The sequence below is a fragment of the Neophocaena asiaeorientalis genome, unplaced genomic scaffold, assembly GCF_003031525.2.
Source record: "Neophocaena asiaeorientalis asiaeorientalis breed wild unplaced genomic scaffold, Neophocaena_asiaeorientalis_V1.1 scaffold285, whole genome shotgun sequence".
NCBI lineage: Eukaryota > Metazoa > Chordata > Mammalia > Artiodactyla > Phocoenidae > Neophocaena > Neophocaena asiaeorientalis.
Window position 1 is genome coordinate 1,402,633 of NW_020174653.1, and position 17,720 is coordinate 1,420,352.

Below are 17,720 nucleotides of genomic sequence, written 5' to 3' on the forward strand. Positions count from 1 at the left end.
AGGACAGCTCAGGGCAGATTTCAAAGAGGGAACAGAGGGATGTGTAAGATTATAAGGGCTGATCAGGAGAGTAGAGTTTTGGGGGAGATCATTGAGAGGACATGACTGTCGGTTGACCCAACAAGTGGACCTGGGCAACTGGAGACTCCTTATTCCTTCCCCTGTCCCTGAAACATATGTCCCTCCTACTAGATCTACTAGTCTTGTGACTGACCAAGACAAGCTTCATTAAGTAAGCTCCCCTGCTTATTAAACCTGCCACTTGCCAATCTGAGTGGTCTGCCTCTCTACTTGGTGTCTTCTTGCCCTCCACATTTGGGGGCCAGTTTCAAACTTCACTGTGGGAACTCCCAATGTTGTGAACCAACAGTATAGTGTGTTTGTTTTCCAGCCTGCTTTTAGTAGAACATTGACTTTGCTTTTCCAGAATTCCTCAATGCATCTGCTTTTCTGCATGCTTTAATATATCCATATATACACACACACACACATATATATGCATATCCTAAGTTTATAGATAGATAGATAATATTTCCTCTGATATTATTTTTAGAAATTGTGGCTCTGATTGGCTTTGACAGATAGGGAAGAAAGTAGGGAGGGAAGTTAATGCAGAGGCATTCTTGCAGCAGAGAAATTCCATTTTGTTCTTAGAGATTTATTTTTCTCATATTTTGGGACAACCCTTATAAGTAACCTACTGCAATCATGCCATTGTTTTTTGTTTTGTTTTTGTTTTACGGCATGTGTTCCAATGGCATCTGCAAAGAAAAAGGAAAAGGTTAGTTACTGATTGGACTCAGCCATTTAGTTTGCTGGCAAAGGTCTTTATCATATGGGCTGTCTTTGGCCATCTTTGCCTTTAGCTCCTGCTATTTTAGCATCAGGATATTAGTTACAAATACAACTCCATTGCCAGTTATGCTGGGGATAACCAGTATCTCTTCCATCAGTCTGCATCTGGGAATTTGCAGTATGTGTTGATATTTTCACAGGAAAACAAGCCAATTACATTTGACATGGTCCTGTTATTCACGTGTTTTGAATCAAGTGTTGTAAGCATTTCCTTTCTAAGATAAAAACTTTCTGTAGTTTATAATTCAGAAAACACTGTAATTTGGTTCTATAATGACACATTTCTCTGCTTTTTAGAAGTAATTCAAATATTATTTTGGAATTTCACTGCAGGAACTTTTGGTGCTTTAATTTAATTTAATTGTTTTTGTCAAACCCATGAAAATTAGAAGTGGATATGTTTGGATTTAAGTGAACATCTTGAAAACAAAGCAATTGGTTTTTATTTTTGTCTAATTTTTACAATAAACATATATCACTTTTACAAGAAAATAACACAATTCTTTTAAAATTAAATCACTGGGTTTTTTCTTTGCCTAAGAGTATTCCCCCAACACTGTGGACACTTTGTATATTAGCTAAACAGCATGAAAGCATAAAAAAGGTTTCATAGCATTGCAGTGCTTGCCCTTTGAGGAAGATATTGTTATCTTTTTCAGATGGACCTAAGAGCTGTAATTTTCATGAAGTACAATCACATTTTTAAGTTAAAGGTATGCTTTTTTACAGCTTTTGACCTATCAAATAGGCAAGATATGTAATTGATGCTTATTCTTTAATGTCTCTAAAGGAATGAGTAAAAGTTACCTTTTGATAGCAATGTTATTTAGTGATTGTGCCAAGGCTGCAATTGTCATAAAAAATTTACAAAGTAAGGCCCAGGTGTGTGAGTGTGTATGAATGTGTGTGCTCTTTAAATATCTGTAAGAAACTGAAACACTAGCTCAACATAGGCTTTCTGTCAGCTGGCCCTGGACAAGTAACATTCAGTTCTTTTATGATTCACCTTCAGGTGATGGACATTTACACTGCAAGTTTCATTTGTTATTGTTGTTGTTGTTTTTTGTTCAGTCCTGCATCCATTCTAGAAGTGTAATGGGCTAAAAATTAAGTAATAAGATCAATTATATAGTGTTCCTCTGATTATAAAAACACTTTGCATTCATTATCCTATTTACTTCTTTTAGCATAGTACCTATTAATATAACATTATTTTTCATATATAACTCAATACAAAAATGATATTCAAGTCCAAGTCTTGCAACTTTGTGCTCTTTCCATCACAACGTATATCTTTACAAAAGAGGAATACTACAGAATACTTTATAAAGTAGCAATCCTGCAAGGAAATGTATATGAGAAAACTTTCAGAGATGCTTGTCATTTTAGTCAAATGACAAAATTACACTTTACTTCATTAGACTTACCCGCTTGGGTGGAAATCCATCAGAAACATAATGAATGCACAATTTAGCACATTAGAGTGGCAAATGCCCTCTTCAGTTCATTCTAACTCCACAATTAGTATACAATTCGAAATCTGTGTTTAAATATAAAGGACACATATTTTTTAGAGAAAATAAAGACTGAAGAAAAGGCCCATAATTTCCTCATTTCCCAGTGCAAGACAAAGAAACAAAAACAAAGGCAAATTCATAGTTATTGTTCTAATTTAAAGAAAACAAATAAGTAATATTCTTTCAGCAAAAGTAGAAAGACAAGTAGATTAAATGAGTCTTTTGGAAGTCAATAATGTCCCTATTTTTCTTAAAGAAGTACAATTTCTATTTAAGATCTAAGAATAATTTATACTTATCAGATAAAATTTGAAAATAAAAAATGGTATAGAAAAATTAAAATCACCTGTAGTTATTTCTGGTTATAATATAAAAGGATTTGTAAGATCTTTATTTCCATAAAAATACTCCAAAAATCTGGGTATAATACTTACCAAAGAGTATTGTTTACAAAGATGCACAGATGAATAGGACGCCCTGTCTTTCTTGGATGAACAGAGAGCAGTACACGTATCTTCCACTTTTTGAAAGTTTGCTTTATGCCACTTCCCTTTTACACAAGACTCATATTAGTACCTGTTTTTGGTAACAGAAATAAATCTGAGGAGGATTTTTGCTTTTATGATGAAAGGTCAAAAGTGAGCCCTTACAGAGGTAGCATGCACCCTGAGCAGGTAGAGTGGCTCCCCTCAAGCTCTTTCCCCTGGAACTATACTCATCATTTCAATATCAATCTACCACAGCTTTGAACTGTGTCTGTGAGCATCTGTGTTTTATCTCAGTTTATTTTGTGCATCCCTTAGTAAGATGTGTCCTGAGGTAATTGTTTCTTTTCTTTACACCATTTCAGTTTATGAAAGATTTCATAGGAATGCTCTACTTTTGTAGAGTGCAAAAAACCTGTAGTAGTTTCATGGGGCAAATACATGGTGTCAATGCAAGCCGGAAGATGATATGGCCTGATAAATCATCTGTGTTGAGAATAGTCTGGCTGAGCTATTAGCAGAAATGGGAGGTAAATGGAACCTAATAGATTCTGGAAGACTCCCAAATGTAAAAATAAGTCAGCCAACCTGACAATATTTCTTGCCCCAGCAGGAAGAATTGATAAAATCACCAAAAGGTAAGTGTTAATTATCTAAATGATTAAGAGAGTAGCATTGACATATATACATTACCAAATATAAAATGGATGGCTAGCTGGAATATGCTGCATAGCATAGGGAGATCAGCTCAATGCTTTGTGACACACTAGAGGGGTGGGTTGGGGGGGAGGGAGTCTTAAGAAGGAGGGGATATGGAGATATATGTATACTTATAGCTGATTCACTTTTTTGTACAGCAGAAACTAACACAGAATTGTAAAGCAATTATACTCCAATAATGATATTTACACACAAAAAAAGAAATATGATAACAAGACTTATCAAGAAAAAAAGAGAGAAAAGAAAAGCAAAGTATTGATAAGGATAGGTAACTTCCTTCTGAAGTGGCTTGTGCTTGTGCATCTGGAGTATCTTGCATTCAATTTACCAACAGAATGAACCTATGTGGCTTGTGATTGTAGGAAAGGACATTTTTCTGTTTGGCTTTCAATGCTCCCATTAAGAAGACCTTGAGATTCCAACTCCTCTGTACTTCGATTTTTGGCAATTCTTTCTTTTCAATCCCAGCCTTCTGTGGTACTTGTTTCTTTCACATAAGGAGACTTTAAGGACTCTGTGGAGCACGTTGATCTTTAGCTCATTAGTTTCCACACTACAAACACCCAGGTAACTGCTTCCTAAAGTAGTTAGCACTCTTCCGATTTCCTTTTTTTGTCTTCAAATTTTGTTGAAATATCAGACATACTGTTGCATTTTTTTCAGTATTCTTTGTCCCTGGGAATAAAAGCTCTTACTTTATTATTGGATTAAGAAAATATATGTATGGTCAAGCTCTAATCATTCATTTCATTCTTTTCTAATTAAATTTTATAGAGGATATTATATATGCCTGAGTTGTTGATTTTTTACCCTGTTTAATCCTAAAATCTGTGTTTTAATTCTTTAGAGAGCTAGGCTACTCAGTCTAGAAATATTAAAAATTACTTTCAACTCTTATGCCTAGACCCAAGCTGAACACATGTAATATCCCACTCTTTCTAGTCCTCAGAACCCTCTTGTTCTCCACTTAATCCTGTGTATCATGGGAGGGGCATATTCCAATAAAGTAAGCAAATATAACTCCCTTTTATCAATTCAGGTCCAGAAAGAGAGAATAAGAAAAGTTGTAAGGAGGAGGAAGAAGTAAAACATCATTCAGAAGGAAAGATCTTTCTATTCTGTGCAACTTTAACCCTAAAAGATGATAGTGATTTTTTCTCAATATTATTTTTAGTAAATGTATGATATTAAAAACCCTTGGTTTGTATACAAAACTATAAATTTCACTTAAAACTCATAATATGAGGATATTTTCATTTGGTCAGAAATATTAATGGAATTATTTAGCCCTTATAGTAGATTAGTTAGAAATATGTATGCTCTCATCAAAAATGGTTAATATATTTATTTACTTAATGGAAAACAGTAAGTTGCTGAAGACTATTTATAGAATGAACTCATTTCTGAAAATTAAATGATAAATTTAATAAATGATAGCATACCAACAGAAAATTTTCTGGAAAGTAATATATTCAACTGTTCATAGATGATTACTTTAAAGAATGGGAATACAGTAGTCTTTCTAAATTTTATTCTTCTATAATGTTCCCATTTTCTTACACTATATGATATAATTAGTTTAATGATGAAATATTAATTATGTCATATTTATTGAATATATGCCATTTACCCAGCATGATGCCTGCCAGGAATCAAAGATTTTATAAAGAAAAATAAGGTACTAATTCTAACTTCATGTAAGTTGTGTTATCAAGACAAGATACATGGACATAAACCACATAATTATACATGTATGGGAATAATTGTCTAAATTAGTGGTTCTGTTTTAGCTCAATAAGCCAAAAGTTTAAAGTAGAATAGAATAGTGAAATGATTGAACCTGAAATGCATACTAATAGAGGAATTCTATTTGTATAAGTCAACTAGAGTGCTAGAGTACATTAAAGCAGGGGCTATTCAGGCATGAAAGGCCCAAGTATTTAAGAGAGAAATTAATATTAACAAATCATTTTAATATCCAGTATTCTTAACTTGAAAATATTTGTTAATAAGTAAGATAGTGTTAGCATTATGTCAAATGATTATTTATACAGGAGAAGAACATAAATAGAGGAAAAGTAGTTCTTGCCCAAGAAAGCATGGAGGGCACACAAGGACAAAGAATTGTATTTGTTTCTTTCACTCCCCTTGACTCCCGATGTTGTATTGGCATAATAGCTTAGTTCTATTAGGTACTTATGTTATTTAAGATAAGGTAAAGCAGCCATAAAATGAGCACAAAAATTATTGTGGATTATGTAAGCTGAAGTTTTTTTTTCAGTTGAAAACCTGTATTTTTCAAGTATGTGACCCAGAGGTAATGATGTTTTGAGGAGTCTTAGTTATTTCCGTTTGTGGCTCTGCAATTTCTCAGTGCAACTCTTCCGACATTTGATCCAACATTTCTGCTCCAGTTTCCACAATCTTAATTGTTTTCCCTTAACAGATGATGGAGAGAAGGTTATACCAAGCCATAATCAAGTAAAAACAATGAAGGTGAGTAGTAGAACTCAATCTTGACTGTCCATTAAAATCACCAGTGACCTTCACAGGACAATTCAGTCAGAATATGTAGGGAACAAGTAAACAGTAGTTTTCCAGAGCCCCACCGATGATTGCAATGTGCAGGCAAGTCTGAGTACTGATGAACTTAGGTAAACTCATATCATTGAGTGGAAAGGGAATCTGCATACAAAGAATAAGTAGCTTCCACTGAAGTAGAACTCATGGAAAATCCATACAGGAAATTTAAATACAAGAAAAATTAAGAGTTTTTAAGGAAAATAAATTAATAGATAAAATCTTTTTAGGCACTATGATCAAGAATTTTGAATTTGGAAATGTAGTAGAAAAAGTAGAAGTAAGATGATCAATACTAAGAAACAGCTAAATTTCCTTGAATTCCCAGTGGAAGAAATATCTTAAAATTTATAGATAAAATTTAAAAAGATAGAAAAATGAGAGAAAATATGAGTAACTTGGTATACTCATACATGAGCTGTAACATGGGACATATAAGCTTTCCATAAAAAGAAAAATATAAGGAGAAATTTAGTTAGACTCAATTAGTAGAGAAATAATATTCATTATGTAACTAAGAAATTGACTCTTCAGAATGGAGGACCTCCTTCCGCAAAGCACAGGAAAGATTAATGCAAAAAAACAAGTAAAAATTAAAATGACATATCCATATTAATGATTACCAAGCTAAAGACAAATATTTTAACAGAGAAAAAAAATTAACAGCAGACTTCTCCTTTGCAAGCAGAGGAGACTATAAGTGAGCAGCCTCATATAGAATAAAAATTAAAGGACAGAGACCCAAGAATACTATTCCCAGTTAAAATATTATTTACCTGTCAGGAAAATAATTGTAATTATCTAAGGATTCAAAAAGTTAACATAATTAATATGAAGGAAGTGTTCGAGATAACGTTCTAATCAACAAATAAAAAAGAATATATTTTTAAAAAGAGAGTAATATTATGGGGAAACAAATAGAATATTTATAAAATATTAAACATAACATTATAAGAATTTTCTAATATATATGGAAGTAAAAGTTTAAAAGTATATATATATATATATATATTTTTTTAAATATTTATTGGAGTATAGTTGATTTACTGCTTTTAGTTTCAGGTGTACAACAAAAAGACTCAGTTATAAGTATACATATATCCACTCTTTTTTAGATTCTTATCCCATATATGCCATTACAGAGTATTGAGTAGAGTTCCCTGTGCTATACAGTAGGACCTTACTAGTTATCTATTTTATGTATAATAATGTGTATATGTCAATCCCAATCTCTCGAATTGTGCCTCTCCCCCTTAACCCCTGGTAACTATGTTTGTTTTCTACATCTGTAATTCTATTTATGTTTTGTAGATAAGTTCATTTTTACCCTTTTTTGAGATTCCACATAAGCGATATCATATGATATTTGTCTTTGTCTGACTTACTTCACTCAGTATCTAAACCCAATAGTTGAAAAAAAATGGTAAATTAGGGAGAATAGGAATTCACTAAAACAGAATTTCAACAAAAGCTTTAATCAGTGAAATTGACCTTCCCATGAAAAGGCAGAAATAGCATAATAAGATGAGAAGACCTTATGGAGTCTTATTAACTAGTCTAAAAATAATAAAACAAAAAATGAATTCAAGGGATAACAAAATTTTAAATGGGCTAGCAATTTCAGTAGGGGTGATCCCAGAGAACAAAATAACCCCCAAGTGATTAAATTCTAGACAATTTTGTCAAAATACTTTATCACTTATTGATCGACAATATTGATCAATAGAACAAGTTACCCTAGGGATAACAGCATAGTCCTACCCTAGAGCTCATATGGACAATAAGGTTTATGACCTCAATGCTGGATCAGGACATCCCAGTGGTGTAATCACCATGAATGATTTATTTGTTTAATGATTCCACATAATCTACATAATCTGAGTTCAGACTGGAGTAATCCAGATTGGTTTCTGTCTACTGTATATTTCTCCCAGTACAAAAGAACAAGAGAAATAAGACCTACTTTACAAAAGCTTCTTCAAACTAATAGATGATATAATCTAAATTCAATTAAGTTATATACAGCCCTGACCATGAACAGGTTTTTTATGGTGACAGAGCCTGGTAATTGTGTAAAACTCAAACGTTTTTGCCAGAAATTCGATTCCTCTTCCTAAAAACATGTTTATAATTAATATACTTCCAACTAATTATTCCCATCCTACTTGCCATAGCTCTTCTTACACTAATAGAGCAAAAAGACTTAGGTTACTTACAACTCCAAAAAGGGCCAAGTACTCTCAGCCCTCATGGCTTACTAAAACCTCTCTCCAATGCTGTCAAAGTGTTCATTGTGGAGCCACTAAGACCACTAATATCATCAATGTTTTCCTGTAAAGGTTAGGATAACAAATATTTTAGACTTTCTAGGACATGTAGTCTTTGTAACAGCTGATCATTTCTACCATTATAACACAAATTCAGCAAAGGAAGGCATAGACAACACATACACATATGGGAATAACTGTATTCCAACAAAATTTTATTTACAAAATTAGGCAGTGAGACTGATCTGCTTTATGGGCAGTAGCTTAATAACCTCTGTTGTAAAAGAAAAGTTTTGCTGGAGAGAAGCAGATAGGCCAATGAAAAAATAAAAGTATAAATGAAAGGACAGAAAAAATAGGGGAGCACTTCATGAACGACAGTATGAGGAACTCCATGGATATGCTCCCCAGTGAAACAACCATAACTGCTAAAAGTTATATATAAAATAAAAGTCTTGGGAAAATTCCTAAGGGCATACATCAAATGAAAATATCTTTATTCAAGAAATTCTACTAAATCTCAGTAAGAAGTGTGAGTGTCTGTAATACCTGAGCCATAATACACTTCCTGTCTCTATCCTCAGTTCCATGTGACCAAAGCTCCACTCTGAGTGGGTACGGTTAACATTAACTGCCCTCATCCCCTAGCTCCCAGTCAAGGGCTATGGCATTTCCCTGGAAGAGACAAACCACAAATAATTCTCATTCCCACAAGCCACATGTTATAGAAGCTAAATTCCAGGTAAATATGTACTAGACGTTTGAGCTCCCTCTCATTATGTAAGGATAATGGGTCATTTTTCTCTCTCACCCCAATGCACTGATAGGTATGATATTCTTCAACACAAGATATAAGTCAAAATGACTAGTACTACTGTCCCTAAGAGCATCTAGCTGCTAAAACATGGATGTCATCCTAAGAAAAGCAAGTTACTGTCACTGAATTTTATGTGATCATGAAGGATTCAGAAAAGCTATAAATATAACCATCACAACATTACTTCTGTTTAAAAATAATTTGGAATTTAAAATGTGTGCAAATTTTAAATATAAATTTTATTAAGAATTAAAAATTAAAGAAAATGTATGCCGTAACCTCAAAATGTAGAAAGAATAGCCAAGAAAACTTCTCAGAAGTTTGAAGGAAGAAAAACAATAGTGAATGATGTAATGAACCATAAAACAAGGACAAGACAGAGTATTAGCAAAGCTAAAATTAGTTCCAAAAGTCCCACAAATTAATAAAACATGTGACTACAATGATCACAAAAATAAAAAGCATGAAGCCTCTTATATAACCTCATCCACCAAAGGGCAGACAGCAGAAGGAAGAATAACTACCATCCTGCAGCCTGTGGAAGAAAAAACACATTCACAGAAATATAGACAAGATGAAAAGGCAGAGGGTTATGTACCAGATGAAGGAACAAGGTAAATCCCCAGACAAACAACTAAATGAAGTGGAGATAGGCAACCTTCCAGAAAAAGAATTCAGAAAAATGATAGTGAAGATGATCCAGGACCTTGGAAAAACAATGTAGACAAAGATCAAGAAGCTGCAAGAAATATTTAACAAAGACCTAGAAGAATTAAAGAACAAACTAACAGAGATGCACAATACAATAACTGAAAATGAAAACTACACTAGAAGGAATCAATAGCAAAAAACTGAGCAGAAGAAAGGAAAAGTGACCTGGAAGACAGAATGGTGGAATTCACTGCTGTGGAACAGAATAAAGAAAAAAGAATGAAAAAAAATGAACGCAGCCTAAGAGACCACTGGGACAACATAACACACAACAACATTCGCAGTATAAGGGTGCCAGAGTAAGAAGAGAGGGAGAAAGGACAAAGTAAATATTTGAAGAGATTATAATTGAAACCTTCCATAACATTGGAAAAGAAATAACCACCCAAGTCCAGGAAGCACAGAGAGTCCCATACAGGATAAATTCAAGGAGAAACATGCTGAGACACATAGTAATCAAACTGACAAAAAATAAAGACAATGAGAAATTATTGAAAGCAGCAAGGGAAAAACAACAAATAACATACAAGGGAACTCCCATAAGGGTAACAACTGATTTCTCAGCAGAAACTCTACAAGCCAGAAGGGAGTGGAATGATATACTTAAAATGATGAAAGGGAAGAAACTACAACCAAGATTACTCTACCCAGCAAGGAACTCATTCAGGTTTAACAGAGATATCAAAAGCTTTACAGACAAGCAAAAGGTAAGAAAAGTCAGCACCACCAAGCCAGTTCTACAACAAATGCTAAAGGAACTTCTCTAAGTGGTAAACACAAGAGAGGAAAAGGATCTACAAAAACAAACCCAAAACAATGAAGAAAATGATAATAAGAACATACATATTGATAATTACCTTAAATATGAATGGAATAAATGCTCCCAGCAAAAGACACAGGCTCACTGAATGGATACAAAAACAAGACCCATATATATGCTGTCTACAAGAGACCCACTACAGATCTATGGACACATACACACTGAATGTGAGGGAGTGGAAAAAGATATTTCTTGCAAATAAAAATCAAAAGAAAGCTGGAGTAGCAATACTCATATCAGAAAAAATAGACTTTAAAATAAAGAACGTTAGAAGAGACAAGGGAGGACACTACATAATGATCAAGGGATCAATCCAAGGAGAAGATATAACAATTATAAATATATATGCACCCAACATAGGAACAACTCAATACATAAAGCAACTGCTCACAGCTCTATAAGAGGAAATCAACAGTAACACAATAATAGTGAGGGACATTAATACCTCACTTACACAACAGAAAATTAATAAGGAAAACAGCTTTAAATGACACAATAGATCAGATAGATTTAATTGATTTTTATAGAACATTTCATCCAAAAACAGCAGATTACACTTTCTTCTCAAGTGTGCATGGAACTTTGTCCAGTATAGGTCACATCTTGGGTCACAAATCAAGCCTCAGTCAATTTAAGAAAACTGAAATCATATTAAGCATCTTTTCTGATGACAGCACTAAGAGATTAGAAATGAATTACAGGGGAAGGAATGTAAAAAACACAAACACAAGGAGACTAAACAATACGTTACTAAATAACCAACAGATCACTGAAGAAATCAAAGAGGAAATCAAAAAATACCTAGAGACAAATGACAATGAAAACACAACAATCCAAAACTTAGGGGATGTGGCAAAAGCAGTTCTAAGAGGGAAGTTTATAGCTAAAGAAGCCTACCTCAAGAAACAAGAAAAATCTCAAATAAACAGTCTAACTTTACACCTAAAGGAACTGGAGAAAAAGAACAAACAAAAGCCAAAGTTAGCAGAAAGAAAAAAAATCATAAAGATCAGAACAGAAATAAATGAAATAGAAACAAAGAAAACAATAGCAAAGATCTATAAAACTAAAAGCTAGTTCTTTGAGAAGATAAACAAAATTGATAAAACATTAGCCAGTCTCATCAAGAAAAAGAGGGAGAGCCCTCAAATCAATAAAATTAGAAATGAAAAAGGATAAGTTTCGACAGACACTGCAGAAATACAAAGCATCCTAAGAGACTACTACAAGCAACTCTATGCCAATAAAATGGACAACCTGGAAGAAATGAACAAACTCTTAAAAAGGTATAACCTTCCAAGACTGAACCAAGAAGAAATAGAAAATATGAGCAGATCAATCACAAGTAGTGAAATTTAAACTGTGATTAAACAACTTCCATTAAACAAAGTTCAGGAGCAGAAGACTTCACAGGTGAATTCTATCAAACATTTAGAGAAGAGCTAACACCCATCCTTCTCAAACTCTTCCAAAAATTTGAAGAGAAAGGAACACTCCCAAACTCATTCTATGAGGCCACCATCACCCTGACACTAAAACCAGACAAAGATACTACAAAAAAAGAAAATTACAGGCCAATATCACTGATGAATATAGATGGAAAAATCCTCAATAAAATACTAGCAAACAGAATCCAACAACACATTAAAAGAATCATATACCATGATGAAGTAGGATTTATCCCAGGGATGCAAGGATTCTCCAATATACGCATATCAATCAATGTGATACACCATATTAACAAATTGAAGAATGAAATCCATATGATCATCTCAATAGATGCATAAAAAGCTTTTGACAAAATTCAACACCAATTTATAATAAAAACTCTCCAGAAAGTAGGCATAGAGGGAACCTACCTCAACATAATAAAGGCCATATACCACAAACCCACAGCAAACATCATTCTCAATGGTGAACAACTGAAACCATTTCCTCTAAGATCAGGAACAAGACAAGGAGGTCCACTCTCACCACTATTATTCAACATAGTTTTGGAAGTCCTAGCCTCAGCCATCAGAGAATAAAAAGAAATAAAAGAATACAAATTGGGAAAGAAGTAAAACTGTCACTGCTGATGACATGATACTATACATAGAGGATCTTAAAGATGCCACCAGAAAATTACTAGAGCTAATCAATGAATTTGGCAAAGTTGCAGGATACAAAATTAATGCACAGAAATATTTTGCATTCCTATACACTGATGATGAAAAATCTGAAAGAGAAATTAAGGAAACACTCCCATTCACCATTGCAACAAAAAGAATTAAATACCTAGGTATAAACCTACCGAGGGATACAAAAGAACTGTATGCAGAAAACTATAAGATACTGATGAAAGAAATTAAAGGTGATACCAATGGATGGAGAGATATACCATGTTCTTGGATTGGAAGAATCAATATTGTGAAAATGACTATACAACCCAAAGCAATCTACAGATTCAATGCAATCCCTATCAAATTGCCAATGGCAATTTTTACGGAACTAGAACAAAAAACCTTAAAATTTGCATGGAGACACAAAAGACCCGAATAGCCAAAGCAGTCTTGAGGGAAGAAAACGGAGCTGGAGGAATCAGACTCCCTGACTGCAGACTATACTATAAAGCTACAGTAATCAAGACAATGTGGTACTGGCACAAAACCAGAAACATAGATCAATGGAACAAGATAGAAAGCCCCGAGATAAACCCACACCCCTATGGTCAACTGATCTATGACAAAGGAGGCAAGGATATACAATGGAGAAAAGACAGTCTTTTCATAAGTGGCCCTGGGAAAACTGGACAGCTACATGTAAAAGAATGAAAGTAGAACACTCCCTAACACCATACACGAAAATAAATTCGAAATGTATTACAAGCCTAAATGTAAGACTGGACACTATAAAACTCTTAGAGGAAAACATAGGAAGAACACTCTTTGACATAAATCACAGCATGATCTTTTTTGATCCACCTCCTAGAGTAATGGAAATAAAAACAAAAGTAAACAAATGGGACCTAATGAAACTTAAAAGTTTTGGCACAGCAAAGGAAACCATAAACGAGACAAAAAGCCAACCCTCAGAATTGGAGAAAATATTTGCAAACAAATCAAAGGACAAAGGATTAATCTCCAAAATATATAAACAGCTCATGCAGCTCAATATTAAAAGCACAAACAGCCAATCCAAAAATGGGCAGAAGACCTAAATAGACATTTCTTCAAAGAAGACTTACAGCTGGCCATGAAGCATATGAAAGGCTGCTCAACATGACTAATTATTAGAGAAATGCAAATCAAAACTACAATGAGGTATCACCTCCCATCAGTTAGAATGGGCTTCATCAGAAAATCTACAAACAACAAATGCTGGAGAGGGTGTGGTGAAAAGGGAACCCTCTTGCACTGTCAGTGGGAATGTAGATTTATACAGCCACTATGGAGAACAGTATGGAGGTTCTTTGAGAAACTAAAAATAGAATTACCATATGATCTAGCAATCCCACTACTGGGCATATACCCTGAGAAAACCATAATTCAAAAAACACATGCACTCCAATGTTCATTGCAGCACTATTTAAAATAGCCAGGTAATGGAAGCAAAGTAAATGCCCATTGACAGATGAATGGATAAAGAAGATGTGGTACATATATACAATGGAATATTACTCAGCCATAAAAAGGAACAAAATTGGGTCATTTGTTGAGACGTGGATCGATCTAGAGACTGTCATACAGAGTGAAGTAAGTCAGAAAGAGAAAAACACATATCATATATTAACACATATATATGGAACGTAGAAAAATGGTACAGGTTAACCAGTTTGCAGGGCAGAAATTGAGTCAGAGATGTAGAGAACAAACATGTCGACACCAAGGGGGAAAAGCAGTGGTGGGATTGTGGTGGTGGTGTGATGAATTGGGGGATTGGGAATGACATGTATATATTGATATGTATAAAATTGATGACTAATAAAAACCTGCTGTATAAATAAATAAATAAAATAAAATAAAAATAAAGAAAAAAGCACAAATAGTTAATGAAACAAGTTAAAGAATATATACCCAGAACATATGTATAGTAAAGAGATGATAAAGCATATCATTAAAATATTGTTTCAATATACAAAAATGTAAATGAAATGGCTATATCCTAGATAAATACAACTTTTAAATAATTACAATAAAGAACAGAAACTCTGAATAGTTCTAGAGTTAAAAGATATTAAAATTTGTCACCTAAATAATATCTCAGGCCTTGATAGTGAATTTTACCCTACACAGACAGAGCTAACCACTAATCTAAATGGACATCTCCAGCATACTTTGTGAGGCCAGTGCGATATTCAGTCATAACAAGAATGATAAGAAAAAGGAAATTACAATCTAATCTTAATCATGAACATTAATAAAATTTTTTTAATTTTATCAAAAGCTATCCATCTCTTTATATTTAAGACTAAATATGACCAATTTGGATTTATTCTGTATATTGAAGATTGATCTAAAATTTAAATGTAATGACAAAACACTTAGCAAAATAGAAAAAGAAGGGAAGTTAGATAATATGATAGGACTGTTACAAACTCTAAAGAAAATATTATTCTTAATGATATGATAAATGCTTTCATTTGAGACTAGTAATTACATTACACAGCATATCTACTACCCTATATAGTCAGTCTGTTAAGAAAAAGAAATAAATGGTATAGAACTGGAAAGGAAGAAACAAAACTGTATTATTCCCACATGATATGACTGATACACAGAAACTTTTTAAAAGTTTAGCAGTCAGAATAAATAAGTGAATTTAGCAAAGTTGCAGCCCATTGACAGATGAATGGATAAAGAAGATGTGGTACATATATACAATGGAATATTACTCAGCCATAAAAAGGAACAAAATTGGGTCATTTGTTGAGACGTGGATCGATCTAGAGACTGTCATACAGAGTGAAGTAAGTCAGAAAGAGAAAAACACATATCATATATTAACACATATATATGGAACGTAGAAAAATGGTACAGGTTAACCAGTTTGCAGGGCAGAAATTGAGTCAGAGATGTAGAGAACAAACATGTCGACACCAAGGGGGAAAAGCAGTGGTGGGATTGTGGTGGTGGTGTGATGAATTGGGGGATTGGGAATGACATGTATATATTGATATGTATAAAATTGATGACTAATAAAAACCTGCTGTATAAATAAATAAATAAAATAAAATAAAAATAAAGAAAAAAGCACAAATAGTTAATGAAACAAGTTAAAGAATATATACCCAGAACATATGTATAGTAAAGAGATGATAAAGCATATCATTAAAATATTGTTTCAATATACAAAAATGTAAATGAAATGGCTATATCCTAGATAAATACAACTTTTAAATAATTACAATAAAGAACAGAAACTCTGAATAGTTCTAGAGTTAAAAGATATTAAAATTTGTCACCTAAATAATATCTCAGGCCTTGATAGTGAATTTTACCCTACACAGACAGAGCTAACCACTAATCTAAATGGACATCTCCAGCATACTTTGTGAGGCCAGTGCGATATTCAGTCATAACAAGAATGATAAGAAAAAGGAAATTACAATCTAATCTTAATCATGAACATTAATAAAATTTTTTTAATTTTATCAAAAGCTATCCATCTCTTTATATTTAAGACTAAATATGACCAATTTGGATTTATTCTGTATATTGAAGATTGATCTAAAATTTAAATGTAATGACAAAACACTTAGCAAAATAGAAAAAGAAGGGAAGTTAGATAATATGATAGGACTGTTACAAACTCTAAAGAAAATATTATTCTTAATGATATGATAAATGCTTTCATTTGAGACTAGTAATTACATTACACAGCATATCTACTACCCTATATAGTCAGTCTGTTAAGAAAAAGAAATAAATGGTATAGAACTGGAAAGGAAGAAACAAAACTGTATTATTCCCACATGATATGACTGATACACAGAAACTTTTTAAAAGTTTAGCAGTCAGAATAAATAAGTGAATTTAGCAAAGTTGCAATGATGCACAGAAATGATGTAAAGATTATTTAAATTTCTCCATATTTGCAGCATACAAAATATAAAATTTTCAAATGATACCACTTAAATTCATATAAAAAACATGGATGAAATCTAACAAACCACATGCACAACTTAATAAAGAGAATCCAATGGACTGCTATAGTTTTACATAGACAGTGGATTATTCAACAACTGGAAGACTTGCTATGGCAACATATCAATTGGGAATAACTGATTTGTATAATTAATAACATCTCAATCTATCTTCCAAAAGACTTTCTTTTAGAAACTTATATAATGATTCTTAACTTTATATGTGAAGGTAAATGGCCCAGAATAGCCAAGACACTATTAAGAAGAAAGATAAAATGGGCATCCTCACTATAAGTGACAAAAAGACATGTTAAAATGGTGTCTGAATTACAACAGTGTGTTTGGTGCAAAGGCACACAAATAGACAAAATAAAAAAAAAACAAGAAACAGACTGACCAATGCCTGTATGGCCAGTAACCTCATTAATTTATTAATCTTGTAACAAGATATCACATCAGAGTAGAGAGAATGGTTGGCCTTTTTAACATTGTATTGAGATAATGCCTATAAATGTGGAGAAAGTATTGACCCCCACACAACACAAAAAACAGATTCAAATAGACTGCATATCCGAGTTTAAGCAGCCATTACAGATAGCATTTAAAAGATAATACAGGGCTTCCCTGGTGGTGCAGTGGTTGAGAGTCCACCTACCGATGCAGGGGACGCGGGTTCGTGCCCCGGTCCCGGAAGATCCCACATGCCGCGGAATGGCTGGGCCTGTGAGCCATGACTGCTGGGCCTGCACGTCCGGAGCCTGTGCTCCACAATGGGAGAGGCCGTGGCAGTGAGAGGCCCGCATATAAAAAAAAAAAAAAAAAAG